Source organism: Lutra lutra, chromosome 14 (genome assembly GCF_902655055.1).
Source record: "Lutra lutra chromosome 14, mLutLut1.2, whole genome shotgun sequence".
NCBI classification, from domain to species: Eukaryota; Metazoa; Chordata; class Mammalia; order Carnivora; family Mustelidae; genus Lutra; species Lutra lutra.
The window spans coordinates 29,501,080-29,518,258 of NC_062291.1; the positions used below are offsets into that span (position 1 = coordinate 29,501,080).

The 17,179-nt window shown below is 36.1% G+C and overlaps 1 protein-coding gene and 1 pseudogene across 4 annotated transcripts in view; one reads left to right on the top strand and one right to left on the bottom strand.

Moving 5' to 3' along the window:
• CTNNA3 (catenin alpha 3) overlaps positions 1 to 17,179 on the bottom strand; it is a 1,776,580-nt gene that overhangs the window by 954,200 nt on the left and 805,201 nt on the right. The window lies entirely within an intron of this gene.
• On the top strand, positions 12,545 to 13,151 carry LOC125085019 (60S ribosomal protein L19-like; annotated as a pseudogene).

Below are 17,179 nucleotides of genomic sequence, written 5' to 3' on the forward strand. Positions count from 1 at the left end.
ATCAGGTCATATCTTGAGATACAAAAATTTCCTTAGCTAATGTGAAGAAATGAAATTAAGTGCAAGGCTTTCCTTTACCAGGATATAAACAGGGGAAAGTTTTTCTTCTTCAATCCATCAAACTTCAAATCCTGAAGCAGACTTATCTTTAGAAAAAAAAAAACAAAACAAACAAAAAATGAAGCTACAGTGTTTTAAAAGGGACACTGATTAATTTACTCACCAGTCCCAAATAATGTTGAGTTGAAAATAGCAATGACATTTCTAAGGGCTGTATTGCATTTTCTAATACAAGGTGATGGATATCTATGGAGTTTCATCAGACTAGGAGGGCTGTCACAGCACTGGCTCTATTTTACACACTCTACTGGCTTGCTACTTAACAATTATGCAATATATATTTGCTCATTCTCCATGTAAAAAGATCAAGATTGACACTTAAGAGTTCATCTCTAGGTGGGAAAGAAATCCTTAGAGACTCAGGAGAATATAATTTAAAACAAACTTCTGAAAAATAACTGGTGTTTTTATACTCTCTCATAAGCAATGCCTTCTTCTTTGAGTGATTCTTTTTCAAAATCAGTAGCCTACTAACCCCTCAGCTAAAACAAAAGATCCAGCATTAGAGAAGAAGAATGCAAATGAGTTTCCTGATTGCTTTTGATAAATCCTCATGTACTTTTCTTACCCCAATACAAGAGTGGACACTGATTGCAGAAAAAAAAAAAAATTCACATGCCTAAAACTCATCCTCTTCCAAAACATCAGGGACTTGGGCTAATGGTCCAACCATGTAAGTTTGAAAAATTGTATTACCTTCTTACTTGTCAGACTCAATATCTTGTCTACAGCTTCTGTTCTCCCCAAATTTTCATAGCTTCAATTCACCAAATTCTTATTTATGAATTCAGTTGGACCTACTTTCTGAACCAACTTTGACTAAGTCTACTACCATGTAGAGAGTCAGAAGAAGAAATCCAAGAAGGAAGACCCAGGAAATTCAATGTATCTCAGGTAGGAAAGTGCTTCACAGGTTTGGGAACAGAAAGGAAGCAATGTGGCTAGAGAGTGATCAAGGTAATAAGAGATGTGTGATAAGAATAAAAATTCTTACATCCTCTGAAATCTGTGAACCCATGGCAAAGGGTATTTTACAGATATCATTAAAGTTACAGATCTTGAGATGGGAAAATTACGCTGGGTTATGCAGGTGGGGATAATTTGATCTCGCAATTCCTTAAAAGTGGTTTCAGGTTGTAGTCAAAGAGAGATGTGACTATGGAAGAAAGGCTGGAGAGATCGCAGCCTGGAAAGGATAGATGCCCTGTTGCTGGTTCTGAGGTGTAGAGGTCCATGTGCAAAAACTAAAGCGAGGCACCAAGAAACTAAGGCTGCCCCAGGTGACAGCCAGCAAGGAAATAGAGACATTTAGTCCTACAACCCTGTGAATTTGAATTGTGCATCTTCAGCAACAGAAAAAATCCTTCTTTGGAACCTCAAAATGAATACAGTCCTCTTGACACCTTGATCTTAGTCCAGTGAGACCCATGCTGGACTTCTGACTTATGAGAACCCTCAGATAATAAACTTGTGTTATTTAAAGCACTGTGTTTTAAGTATATGTAGCTTGTAGTAATTTGTTACAGCAACAATATATACCTAATACAAGATGAGGTAACTATGCATGTGCCAAATCATGCAAACTGTCCAGGCCATCATAGAGTCTGTTTTTCACAAGTAATGGGGAGTCAATGATGAGTTTTAAGAAGGGAATGATTCTGTTAAAAGGTTACTATGGAAAAGATGCCATGCTCCACATGATGTGTCACCAGGGAAATGCAAATTAAAGCAACAATGAGATACCACTACACACCTGTTAGCATGATCAAAATTCAGAACACTGAAAACACTAAATAGTGGTAACGATGTGGAGCAACAGGAATGTCCATTCATTGCTGGAGGGAATGCAAAATGGTATAGACTTCGGAAAACTTTGTCAGTTTCTTACAAAATTAAACATACTCCTTCCATATGATACAATACAGAAATCTCACTCCTTTACCTAAAGTCATTGAAAACTTACCTCCATGCAAAAACTTCACATGGATTTTATAAATCATTTTATTCATAATTACCAAAACTTAGAAGCCATCAAGATGTTCTTCAGTAGGTAAATGGATAAACTATTGTGCATCCAGACAATGGAATATGATTTTTTAAAGTAATCTTTATACCCAACAGGGGGCATGAGTTCATAACCCCAAGATCAAGAATCACAAGTTCTACTGACTGAGCCAACCAGGCACCCCAGACAATGGAATAGTAATGAGTGCTAAAACGAAAAGAGCTACCAGGCCATGGACAGACAGGGAGGAACCTCGAATGTATATTTTCTAGGATACCACAGCTCAAGTGATCACAAGGCACCAAAAGTCCAGATAAAGGAAAAAGCATTAGATTGGCTATTCAGAGGCCTGAGTTTTAGTACCAGTTCTGCCATTGTCCAACATGTAACAGAGTACACATCACTTCATTTCTCTGACTTCTGTTGATTCATATTTTTGTACATTGTATAATAATCATTAAATTAAATAACGAGACCTAAATGCTAAAAATTAGTAAAACTACAAGATACTTATCTAATAACAGAAATAATTGCAGCTCCTTTACATCTTGTATTTAAAAAACAAGAATGCCTATTTAAGGAAAGGAGATAAAAAATCCTTAAGTACAATGGCAACTAAAATGGTAACTCAAGATAAAATTGTTTCTGAGGCACTGATCTTTTAATTACAGACAATGTCAAAATGCAATGTGTTCTCTTAGCTTTATTATTTTGAATCTGTTTCTTGTTTCTCAACAAATTGAAGAAATAAACAGTGATTTTTAAAATAATTATGTAGTGCAATTTTCCTTCAGGAAAACCAACATAGCTTAATTTTCATTAACTATATCGTAAATCACATTAGTCTTCTGGAAACCATTCAAGAGTGCTTTTATTTATAAACCAATAAATGAGAACTATAATGCATTCATATGGTGCCTGGACACTTGCAAAGGGGGCTTCTTATTAATTAGAATTCAACAATGATATTTTTAAATATCATTACAATTTTTAAATGATAAAACCCAATATATCATTCAACCCAGAAACAGTGACATCCGGGTTAAACTGCAGCATTCAGGATGCTAATTAGCTAACCATGACTGTATGTATAATGAAGATATTAAGCTTTCTCTAAGAACATTGCAACTTGAAATTCAAATAAGTAATGTTATGGGATAATTGGGAAATATGATTAACTGATTTAAACACTACTGAAAATGCAGCACAATTCTTTTTCAAGAGGCAGAACAAATATATTCTACAGAGAAATACCAAAATCAGAATTAGCACTTAGTCAAGAAAGGAGGTGACTAAGAGTACATGGGTAACCATTTTGAATAAATCACTTTAAAGCTAGTCACAGTGTGAATGAGGATAATTATATGGCTTTCAACTCTGCTCATGTTTTTTGTTTTTGTTTTTTTTCCTCTCTCTCTCTCAATTGCAAGTCCCTTCAGCTGTCATGTTTAGCTGTCTCTTTGAGATGTTACTATACATGGTAACAGATTAATCTGCTCTTCTTTGATTTTTATAAATGATCTTAGCTCACACAGCAAAGCCATTAAGCGTAGGTTAGGAAAGGCCTGACCCTTGGGTGCTTGTATGCAGTTTTCAATCTTAGAAAAGCTTCACAAAGATTTATAGGAAGATTTGAGAAGACATCAGGAAATAATTTGAAATTCCAAAGTATCCAAGATGCCCTGTACCTTTTCATTGCTTGCACTAGCTGTGTGCCTAAACAGGAGAGTAAACTATTTAACACCCAATAAGAAGGTGTATTTTAATAGGAATAGCTACTTTGGGCCCTATGGATTCTTTAAGATTGTTCCAAATAATTGCATGTAACCACCCAAACAACAAAGAGATCATGAATGAGAGGAATTTAATGAAATGACTCTGAAGCATGATTTGATGTGCAAACTTTCTAGAGGAGAGAGCCAAGAGAATATTGTAGGCAGCAAAATTTCAAAGTAGAAAACTAGGTGGAAAGAATTAGAAACAAGCATTGTGGAGAAATAAAAATCATAATCAATATGCCTGACAGAAATTCATACTGGTAATGGCAAGATAGCTAAAGAGACTTGTACTTACTAGCTGCTAATAAGTGGGATGATGATAAAGGCAAAGAAGAGCAAACCTCTGGGAGAAGATTAGAGGATTAAGTTTACTCCATCCAAGAAAACTAGGGAAGATCTAATACACTAGAATTTAATACAAGATGAATCATTTTAGTACTGAATGAAATACTCCACAATTATTTTTCTGTAAGGCTACATACTAAGTTCTGATTTGTTGTAGATATTGTCTAAAGAATCATAGCCAATCAAAACTAAGTCCAAAGGGGCCCTCTCACAGAGGCAAAAATAAAAAATTGGTAGGTTTCTTGCAGTAGGGATGCTATCTTACTCATCCTTATAATCTTTGCATCTAACACTATTGGCAAAGCAGATGTATATATGCATATATAAATCTTATGTATAAATAGCATCATCTACATAGTATTTTTGCAAAATAAATTATAACATAAAGAAAAAAGTTATTGAATGTACTTCAATCATTTCTAGAATGAAATATATATGAATAAAGCAAAAATATTAATTAGGTACTCTGTCCATGAATTTACTAGTTGCTGTCATATTGTTCTCAAAATAATCTGAGAGGCAATTTATATGTGTAGAGATCATTAAAAACTTGAACAGTGTTATAAGTAAAGGAGATTGAAAGGAATTCATGACTCGGATACCAGAATCTATATTCTATCCACTTTATCACTCTAAATTAGTGAGATTATCCAGAACCCTGATTTCCTGTGTTTAAGTTATTTCCTATGTCTTCTTTTATGAGTGTTTAGTTTACTTTACAAGTTTCACTTCCTTCACCTTTCCCCTCAAAAACAGATAAATATTATACAATGTCTAACTTAAGTTAAAGTTATTTCTACATAGATCGGATTTTTAAAAAGTCATTAAAAAGACACAAGAAGGAGCATCTGGGTGGCTCACTCAGGCATGTGACTCTTGGTTTCAGCTCAGGTCATGATCTTGGGGTCTTGAGATTGAGCCCCGCATTGGCTCTGCACTCAGTCAGGAGTCTACTTTTTTCCCTCTGTCCCTCCCCTTGCTCGTGCCACCTCTCTCTCTCTCTCTCTCTCTAATAAATAAATAAGTATAAAAAACAGACACAAGAAAAAAACATAAAAACACATAAAACAACAGAAACTTAATATAGTATAAAGAAAAGATTTTTATAACCAGAAAGTTAAAAAAAAATAAATAGATAATAAAAATAAAACATTTAAAATGCAGGATCCTACTTAGATAGTAACTGAAAAACTAATTTATCTCCATATTTGTGTGGATTTATATTTTAATTAAGACTATCAAAATTATTTTTCTGATAATATTTTTGTTTGTTTCCATTTCAGATTTTAATGCAGATTTTTTTAAAGCACAATAATCTCAATAAAGAAAGAAAAGGCATAGGATTCAGCAATTTCTGCTTTTTATATATAATTAAAGCCAATTAACTGTGGCATCGAATTTTTAAAATCACGTTTCCCTTGAAGCAGGTATTTTCAAATACTATATATATATACAGTAGACTTTTCATTTGCAAGATTAGAAAAATGATCAGTGCCTCACTAAATACTGAAAAAAAAAAAGAAGAAGAAGAAATTCACAATAAAATTAGAAGTAGTCCAGGGGGAGCAAGATTGTGGAGGAGTAGGAGACCTAAACTTCATCTGGTCCCAGGAATTCAGCTAGATAGTTATCAAACTATTCTGAACACCTACAAAAATCAACAGAAGATTGAAGAAAAGAATAGCAGCAATTCTATGAACAGAAAAGTGACCACTTACTGGAAGGTAGGACATGCAGAGAAGTGAATCTGAGGGGATAGATGGGAAGATAGACCATGGGGGATGGAGGGGAGGGAGCCTCCATCAGCTGGCTACTGGCAAATGATAGAGCAGTGGAACACAAAATTGGAATGTTTGGAAGTCTGCTCCATGGAGGGACGTCATTCCATTGGCTAAGTTGGGGATCGAATCCTCACTGGGACAGTTTGCTCTCAGGATCTTCAGGATCACAGAAAGACTGGGGGTGCCTGAATGTGGCAGAACTCCCAGGTATCTGAGCAGGGAAGCCATCTGCAAGGACAGAGCCAAGAAATGGGCTCTCAGCTGATGGTTACCTTAAGCCGTGATCTGAGGCACAGTTGGGCCACTGCTCTTCAAACAGGGACACCACAAGTGGCAGATCTGGGGAATCCCCCCACACACATCCTGGATCACACCACCAGAAGGAGCAGTGTGAGAGCACACTGCAGGAATCAACTGGGTCTGAAGACTCCAAAGAGGGCCATGCACCAGAGACAGAAAGGCTCAGTCACAGGCCAGGTGAGCACAGACCTCAGCTGGAGACCAGGGAGACAGGCATGACTGACTAATTTTCTCTGAGGGCTCACTGAAGACAGGGGCCTGGCACTCTCAGTGCCTCTGGGGCTGCCATTTTCATTCTCCTCCTCCAAATTGTACAGAAAGTGCTCAGGGAACAAAAGCTACTGAGACGGAACCCAAACCAAGGAGGTTACTTAGCCTGGCCCCTAGCAAGGGCGGTGCAATTCCACCTGGGGCAAAGACACTTGAGACTCACTGCAACAGGCTCCTACCCCAGAAGATCAGCAAAAACATCCAGCCAAGGCCACGTTTACCAATCAATAAGACCTGCAAAACTCCAGCACTAGAAAAATATATGACATAGTATTCATGGATGTTCTTTCATGATTCATTAGTCTTTCCAAGTTAAATTTTTTAATTTTCTTTTTTTCTTTTCCTGTTTTTTTTTAAAATTTTTCCTCTTTCCTATTTTAACCAAGATTCTGTCTCATCAATACTTTTTTTAAAAATCTTTCTTAATTTTCATTTTTATAGTCATATTCTATCCCTTCATTATATTTAACCTTATTTATGTACATATATGTTCTTCTTTCTTTACAAGTGTGGGATACAGTTTCTTCTAACAGACCAAAATATACCCTAAATCTAGTGTATGGCTTTGTTCTAGTCTCCCACTTCATCACATTCTCTCCTTTTTTTTTATTTTTAAATTTTTTTCTTTCTTTTTTTAACCAACTTCCTATCAATCCCTTCTTTAAAATCTTTTTTAATATTCATCCTCACAGTCATATTCCATCCCTTCATCATATTCACCCCTATTTTTGTATATATATAATTTTTTTTCTTTACAATTTTGGGAAGCCATTTCTTCTAACAAACCAAAATACAACCAAAATCAGTGTGTGGCTCTCTTCTATTCACCAGCCTGATTATGTGTGTGTGTGTGTGTTTTTCCTCCTTTCTTCCCCCACCCCCCTGGTTTCAGACCTCTTCCAATTTGGTTAGTGTATATTTTTCTGGGGTTGTTACCCTTTTAGCATTTTGTTCTTTCATTCATTTATTCTTCTCTGGACAAAATGACAAAGCAGAAAAAAATCACCACCCAAAAAAGAATAAGAGGCACTAACTACTGCTAGGGACCTAATCAACAGAGACATTAGAAAGATGTGGGAACTAGAGTTCAGAATGATGATTATAAAGACAATAGCTGGCCTTGAGAAAAGCATAGAACATACTAGAGAATTCCTTTTTGGAGAAATAAAAGAACTAAAATCTAACCAAGTTGAAATCAAAAAAGCTTTAATGAGATGCAATAAAAAATGGAATCTCCTACTGCTAAGATAAATGAAGCAGAAGAGAGAATTAGTGATATAGAAGACCAAAAGATGGAGAATAAAACAGCTGAGAAAAAGAGAGAAAAACAACTACTAGATCACAAGGGGAGAATTTGAGAGATAAGTGATACCATAAGATGAAATAATATTAGAATAATTAGGATCCCAGAAAAAGAAGAAAGAGAGAGGGGGGCAGAAAGTATATTGGAGCAAATTATAGCAGAAAAGTTACCCAATTTGGGGAAGAAAACAGGTGTCAAAATTTAAGAGGCACAGAGAATGCCCCCTCAAAATAAAAAAAAATAGGTCCATACCCCATCCTCTAATAGTAAAACATACAAGTCTCAGAGACAAAGAGAAAATCCTGAAAGCAGCTTGGGACAAGAGGTCTGTAACTAAAAATGGTAAAAAATGTTAGATTGGCAGCATACCTATCCACAGAGAACTGGCGAACCAGAAAGGACTAGCGTGATATATTCAGAGCACTAAACGAGAAAAATATACAGCCAAGAATACTATATCAGGTTAGGCTATCATTGAAAATAGAAGGAGAGATAAAAAATTAGCAGGACAAACAAAAGATAAAAGAATTTGCAAACACCAAAACAACCCTATAGGAAATATTGAAAGGGGTCCTCTAAGCAAAAGAGAGAGCCTAATGTGACATAGACCAGAAAGGAACAGAGACAATACACAGTAACAGTCACCTTCCAGGCAATACAATGGCACTAAATTCATATCTTTCAATAGTTACCCTGAATGTAAATGGGCTAAATGCCCCCAATCAAAAGACACAGGGTATCAGAATGGATTAAAAAAAACAAAACCCATCAATATGCTGTCTACAAGAAACTCATTTTAGACCCAAAGACACTTCCAGATTTAAAGCGAGTGGGTAGAAAACAATTGACCATACTAATGGACATCAAAAAAAAAGCTGGGGTGGCAATCCTTATATCAAGCAAATTAGATTTTAAGCCAAAGACCACAATAAGAGATGAGGAAAGACACTATATCATACTCAAAGGGTCTGTCCAACAAGAAGATTTAACAATTTTAAATATCTATGCCCCTAACGTGAGAGCAGCCAACTGTATAAACCAATTAATAAAAAAAAAATCAAAGAAACACATCAACAATAATACCATAATAGTTGGGGACTTCAACTATGCCCCTCAGTGAAATGGACAGATCATCCAAGCAAAAGATCAACAAGGAAATAAAGGCCTTAAATGACACACTGGACCAGATGGACATTACACATGTATTCAGAACATTCCATCTCAAAGCAACAGAATATACATTCTTCTCTAGTGCACATGGAACATTCTCCAGAATAGATCACATCCTGGATCACAAATCAGGTCTCAACTGGTACCAAAAGACTGGGATCATTCCCTGCATATTTTTAGACCACAATGCTCTAAAGCTAGAATTCAATCACAAGAGGAAAGTTGGAAAGAACCCAAATACATGGAGGCTAAAGAGCATCCTACTGAAGAATGAATGGGTCAACCAGGAAATTAAAGAATTGAAAAAATTCATGGAAACAAATGATAATGAAAACACAACGGTTCAAAATCTGTGGGACACAGCAAAGACAGTCCTGAGAGGAAAATATATAGCAATACAGGCCTTTGTGTATGTGTGTGTGTATCATATATTATGCAGCCATCAAAAAAATCTTGGCATTTGCAAAGACATGGATGGAACTGAAGGCTATTATGCTAAGCGAAAAAAATCAATCAGAGAAAGACAATTATCATATGATCTCACTGATAGGAGGAATCTGAGAAATAAGACAGAGAATCATAGGGGAAGGGAGGGGAAAATGAAACAAAATGAAACCAGAGAGGGAGATAAACCAGAAGAGACTCAATCTCAGGAAGCAAACTGAGGCTTGCTGGATTGAGATGGGTGCAAGGGATGGGGTGGCTAGATGATAGACACTTGAGAGGGTATATGCTATGGTGAGTGCTGTGAATTGTGTAAGACTGATGAATCACAGACCTGTAACCCTCAAGCAAATAATACATTTTATATTAATTTTTAAAAACGGGAAAAAGGCAAAAAAAAAAAAAAGAGAGAGAGAGAGAGAAAGGGAAAAACCTCATAGAAAAAAGCGATCAGACTTGTGGGCACCAGAGGCAGAGAGTGGGGTAGGGGGAGTTGGAGGAAGGCAGTCAAAAGATCAAAACTTCCAGTTCTAAGTAAATGCTGGAGATGTGAGGTACAACATGTTGACTGTAGCCAACACTGTTGTGTGATATATTGGAAAGCTGTTAAGACTGTAAATCCTAAGAGCTGTCATCACAAGGAGAATTTTTTTTCTTTTTTCTTCTTTTCTTTTATTTTATCTATATGAGATGATGGTGTTGGCTAAACCTATTGTGGTCATTATTTCACAAATATATAAATCAAACTATCATGCAGAATATCATACAGCAATGTAAGTCAATCATTTCTCAGTAAAACTGACAAACAAAAAAGAAGTAGTCCAATGAGCAGCCATATATCAATGGAACTAAACCATCTCTGAGAGCTGTAGAAGGAAAAACGAAAGGAAAATTTAAGTGAGGGTGACCTGTTTAGAAGCAAGTATGCTAATGCAAGGTCAGAACTAGATTCAGCCTTCTTCTTCTGGCTTAGAAGGGTCTAGAATTAAATATGGTATCTTCAGAGTGATAATTGGTTACTTGGGTTCAAAGGCTCCAAAGCTTTATTGTGTGAGACAGGAAGCAAGAGTTGAAGCTCCTACTTATTATCAACCAGCCATATCTTCTGCCTCCTCCAAAACTTCAGGTACTCATCTGTCAAGCACTGGGTATCAACACATCTTCAACCATGTCCTTAAAGAATATTCAAAAAAATTTTGTGAAGTAGATCAAAATGTATTGTCACTAAAATCAAACAAGATTTGTTCATTAAGTGGGAGAAAATGTTAATGACTAAAAAGTTCTTAATATAAAGTGTTCTTTTGTGTGTTTTATTCAACTGTATTATCTCCTTCTGTTTATTTATTTCCTTTTCTATATTCCAGGAGGGGCAGGCAGTATGATAGAGTCATTAACAGCATGGACCCTGGAGTCAGATTGCCTAGGTGTGAATCCATTCCTGCCCATTCACTATCTACAAACCCTGGTAAACTCACTTAATCTCTTTCTGCCTTCTTTTCCTCAATAAGAAATGGAAATAGCATAACTGCTTCCTTACCAGGAAGTCCTGAGAATTAAGGGAAGCAATACATATAAAGCACTAGGACAGTGCCTGCTAAGCACTGTCACAATAACAGACAGCAGGAACAAGTTTAGTACAAGATACTTATTTTAAAAACCAGATGTAAATATTACATGTTGCTCCACAAAGAGTCCCATGACTTTTAGGTACTTTGTAAAAAGAATGAGGAATGTTAATAAATACTGCTAAGATATATTATTTCGGTGAAAAGAAGCAAGGTGTTAAGTAAGCATTTATAGTATGTTATGTTTATCAAAGAAAAGAGAAACAGGCATACACATATAGATGTATACCTATACATATTTTTAAAAGAAAGGAAAGATAAACCAAAAACTAATAAAAATGGTGACATCAGGGACTCCTGGGTGACTCAGTCAGTTAAGCAGCCACCTTTGGCTCAGGTCAAGATCACAGGGTCCTGGGATGGAGTCCCACATCAGGCTCGCAGCTGGGAGGGGAGCCTGCTTCTCCCTCTGCCTGCTGCTCTCCCTCTTTCTTTCTCTAACATATAAATAAATAAAATCTTAAAAAAAAAATGGTGGCATTCAGGAATGAGAGACAAGGTAGAGAAGCTAGAGTTTTTCAAATGTGCCTTACTTTGGGGTTTTGACTTTGAAACTATAATAATGTTTGGGGCGCCTGGGTGGCTCAGTGGGTTAAAGCCTCTGCATTTGGCTCGGGTCATGGTCTCAGGGTCCTGGGATCGAGCCCCGCATGGAGCTCTCTGCTCCGCAGGGAGCCTGCTTCCTCCCTCTCTCTCTGCCTGCCTCTCTGCCTACTTGTGATCTCTGTCTGTCAAATAAATAAATAAAATCTTTAAAAAAAATTTAAAAATTTTAAAATTTTAAAAAAAGAAACTACAATAATGTTTTAAATAATCATTAAACAGTTAATTCAAAATAAAAAAATCCACAAAAACAAGGGAATACAACTCTATATGAATTGATATATTAACCATGCACCCATTATTTTTAAGTAGCATAAACTAAGAACTTTAAGAAAACTTAAATTGTTTTTACTAATCATTGTAAATAATATGACTGTTGTTATTCTAAAGTTATTCTTAAATTATAGTATATACAGTCCTATGGAACCAAGATTGTTAGTTTAAGAGAAAAGAGCTAAATATATTAAATGAAAGAAATATAGAAAAAAAAACATAAACTGAAATTTGAATTGGAAATATAAAACACTTGGAAATAGCCTAGAAACAGTGACCAATTAAGTAGCAATGCAATGAGCTTCACCAGTGGCCAAACTGTGGACTACAAACACCGTTTCCCACAAAAGGTACAAGGTGCCTTAGAGACATGACTATTTCCTGGTTTGGGCAAAAAATAGAAAAGAAGATCCTAGGACTGCTTGTCCTACCAAAAAGTGAGAATGAGTCAATGCCTACAGGGATCATTTCCAAAGGACTTGGGAACAAAATTTAAGAGATGCCTGTCTTTCCTTTAGCCACTGTGGCTACAGCCATGAGTATGCTCAGACTTCAGAGAAGGCTTGCTTCCAGTGTCCTCCTCTGTGGCAAAAAGAAGAGCTGAATGGACCTCAATGAGACCAGTGAAATCACCAATGCCAACTGCCGTCAGCATGTCCAGAAACTGATCAAAGATGGGCTGAGCATCTGGAACCCTGTGACGGTCCATTCCCGGGCTCGGTGTCAGAAGAACACTATGGTCCGCCAGAAGGGCAGGCATATGGGCATCAGTAAGAGAAAAGGTACTGCCAGTGCTTGAAAGCCTGAGAAGGTCACCTGGATGAGGAGGATGAGAATTCTGTACCTGCTGCTCAAAAGATACTTGGATCTACGAGGATTGACCACCACCTGTACCACAGGCTATACCTGAAAGTGAAGGGTAACATGTTCAAAAACACATGTATTCTCATGGAATACATCCACAAACTGAAGGCAGACAAGGCTGACAAGAAGCTTCTGGCGGACCAGGATGAGGCCCACAGAGCTAAGACCAAGCACTGTGAAGAGCAGCTCCAGCCCAAGAAGGAAGAAATCATCAAGACTCTGGAAGAGTCTTGGAAGAGTCTTGGTATCTTGGAAGATACCAAGAAATAAAACTCCCTCTCTTTTGTCTATATAGAGTGGCTTCAGCAATTACACAGATCACACATAGTCAATAAAACAAACCTTTATCTGCCTCAAAGAAACAAAATGGAAGAGATTTCTATTGGCAAAGATGAGATAAATTTAAGATCATAAAAATCACCGCATTGGATGGAAAAATAACTAATATGAGAAAATTCATGCTGTTATGATACATAAAACAACTCAGTAATCATCGCTAGAGAATTTTAGAGAACTGACATATTATTCTGAAAACTGATAAAGTGGGAGAGTCAGGCATTTTTTACACCTTTCCTATATATGCCTCAACATAAACACTTGAGATAGTAAGGTTATTCTTTATAAACGAATCCTAGACAATAAATGAAAAAGGAATGATAGAATTAGAGTCTTACTGTTTTGCAATATCTCCTGAACAAATAGATTTATATTATAGTTATCAGTAATGGATAAACTATCAGGTGAAAAATTGATAAAGAACTAAATTTATAATGGATGAATCAGACCAATCACCTATAGACTCATAGATCTATCTTAACATCATAATAAAGAGATATTAGATACTATGAGTTTATTAGTGTGATGCAATGGAAGGAACACAACATCCTAAATTAAGTATTCTTTCCAAAACACCAAATGGGATCTGATTAAACCCCTATGTCTAGATATGTAGCTTATAGAAAACAGGTGTCAGAGGAAATTTTTAAATGATATTATGAAGATGCACACAGCAAAATACAGAACATGAGAAATTCTATGAGACAAATAACAGTTTCTTTAACAAATAAAGTACAAGGGAAAAATGGAAGGGAGAGTTTATAGTTTAAAGAAAATTTTAGACGTATACTAAGGAAAAATATCCAACCATATATGCCTTTTGTGTGCATGCGTATTGAATTTGATGTTGATTGGTATTTGATTCAAAGTCATCAAGTTTTTGCTAACTTTCTAAAATTGGATAATATCACAATACTTTTTGGCAATTTTTTTGTGAGGGCTTATCTTTTAGGGTTACATACAGGTGAATTATATGATGTCTGTGATTTGCTTCAAAATGAGGGTAGAGTGATAAGTGGGTATAAATAAGTAAAGTTTGGCCATGTGCTAATAATTTTTGACACTGTTACAGTTGATGGTTAAAGGAAAGTTCATTATATTATTCTCTTCACTTTTGTATGTGTTTGGAAATTTACACAATAGGATGTTTTAAGATAAAAACTATTATTAAAGCACAGAATTAAACACAAAAATTCCTGTCGAGATTTTTTATCATGTTGCATTGAATTTATATGCAGATTAACTTAGCCTGTTGAGTCCCCCAAATCAGAAACCACTATATTCTGTTCCTTGGTAGTATTTTTATTGTAATCGTTACTGTTTTGGTCTCTACTTTCTTGGTATAGCTTGTAGACACCACTTAAGTTTAGTCAGAAATAATTCATAATTTACAAGACTTTTTCATTTAACCAGGTTATAAATGGTTCTTTTTCTGTTTTACTAACAATAATTGGTTCAAAAACAAATAGGAAGTAATTTATTTTGTGTATGTATGTTTTTAATTTTCTTGGTTACTCTACTGTCTTTCTAGTCCCAATAACTTTTCAATCTAATATCTAATATTTTAATATCCAACTTTCAACCAAATCTAATTTCTTAGATATTTCAGTTGGGCAATCCATAATATACAAATAAAGGATAATTTTTCTCGTCTCTTTAAAAAATAGTTGCTGTCAACTAAATTGAAGGCATTGCTACCTTTTCATTTGTTTCCTGAAGTCTGCATTTCAAGAGGTTTTCTATCTTTAAAAACAGAAACCTCTATTATGCTCCTGCCCAATCTGAAACTCACAAGAATTCATGTTAGAAACTATGGGATTAATATATCTGATGAATTTGTACCATGATTTAAATTTTCAACTCATCCTATCATCAATTATAGTTCAGAGAACACTACCAAAATCTTAAAGCTAAGACTATTGAGATGCCTGAGTGGCTCAGTCGGTTAAGCATCTGCCTTCAGCTCAGGTCATGATCCCAGGATGCAGGGTTAGAGCCCCGCATCTGCATCAGGCTCCTTGCTCAGCAGGGAACCTGTTTCTCCCTCTGCCTCTCCCTCTTTTTGAAAAATAAATAAATAAAAATATTTTTTAAAAGAAGACTATCTATCCCTAGCACATATTAAAATACATTTGCCACTACCACTGGAAGATTACTTAAGAGAAGTCTTCCTTGATTCTTATGTTCAGATTGATGTAACAAGATGATTATATTAATAAGAACCCAACTTGTTCTTTGTCATAAAGTAGACATGGAGAAGGTTATCAGAGAAACTGACAAAAAATTTTAAAGCCAATCTCAAAACATCAACATGAGTTTTGTTTTTTTAATTTTTCTTTTTCCATGAGGGATGCACTTTGTAGAGAAGTTACATTATCCTGGCTTCAGTACACATAGCACATCTGGGAATTGTCTGCTTGAAAGCCTTGGACAGAAGCAGCTCCAACTGATGGCCTCAAATTGATTGTGATATTGAAAAGTCTGAAAGAAGGTAGTGCACGTCCCAGGACAGGCTGCTTGGCATAAACTGCCTAAGACACCAAATTTTCCCATGGGAAAAGATCAAAAAAAGCTGGATCAGGATTCCATATTGATTTTGCATTATGAGATAAAAACTTTTCCCTTCAGTATACCGCTTATCACAATGGCTCTAAGTGCTTTTGCTTCAACCTCAAGTCTCTACCGTGACAATGTGACTGGATGCCAGTTTTCGCAGCACATAAGCTGCCAGATACAATTATTTCTGAAAACAGGTCCACATTTATCTCAGTCAAGTTATGGTAGTTGTGGACAAGAATCTTATCCAAGCTGTCACTGTTGCACCTCATCTGTTTTAACATGAGTTTATGAGGAAAGGGTAGTGCAGATTTCCAAAGATGCCCTGAAGTGAATTTCTGAAGATACTGACTAATAATTCTTACCTGGTTTTTCATTGACTAATGTTATAGATGTTTGCGCAGAGGTGCAGGCCCATGCTGAATACTAGTTAGGTTAACTTTCATAACTTGTCTAACCCAAATTCTGCTGAGAATAAGCTGACAACTCACAAAATGAATAAGAAAATATCCTCACCACGGCTCTAGCTAAATGCATCAGTCTTTCATTTTTGGTCGTCATTCACCTTTACCACTGCAGTTTTTCTTCTGTCTATGAAGTCGTATAGCACCCTGTGACTTCCTCATGAGAGCACTCACTACCCACATTGCAACAAGTCATTTATCTGTAAGCCATCCTGGATTATGAATACTATGGGTGTAGAAATGTGTCTTTTCTTTTTTCTTAATACTATCTCCAACACCTAGAATGGGAACTGGCACAAAGTACAAACACAGGGGTCAGATTACAAATAGTCCTTTGGGTCAGGCTTCTAAAGCCAGCCTTCCTGACATTTTTGGCAAGCCTTTTTTAAAAGCTACAGATATTCCAGTAAAGTCCTTAATGAAAGCCCACTTACGGCAAAAAGTCCCCTGAAATAACACTGTAGGTAAGAAACAGAGTAACCAGCCCCAAATAAAAGAGTTTGTCCCCAAACTACCCCTTCACATGTTTGACAACCCCAAATGAGGAGTTGTTTTTCTGTGAATACAAGGTCATTGCCTTCAGACACAAATGAAAGTGTCCTCAGAGTAAAATTTCTTAGGTTGGAAGGGAATGAGGAAGCAATAAAAATTCATCTGCAACACTTCTTAATCAAACAGAAATGGCAAATGGTGAAAAATAAAAACTAGTATTCTGGCTCTTTCACCCGAATTTTGAGCATTCATCATACTCAGTACATACAGTCCCCTTACACTTGAGCATATCTTGGGTAACACAGATTTACGAACCAGCGACAGGTATTCCGTCCAGGAACTCTTCCTTATTATAGAAGTGTCTCCCCCTGAATCATCCTTATCTTTTTTTTTCTGTCATTAAACACATATTGCGTATGTATTATCTGTGAATAGGAGATATTTAGAGAT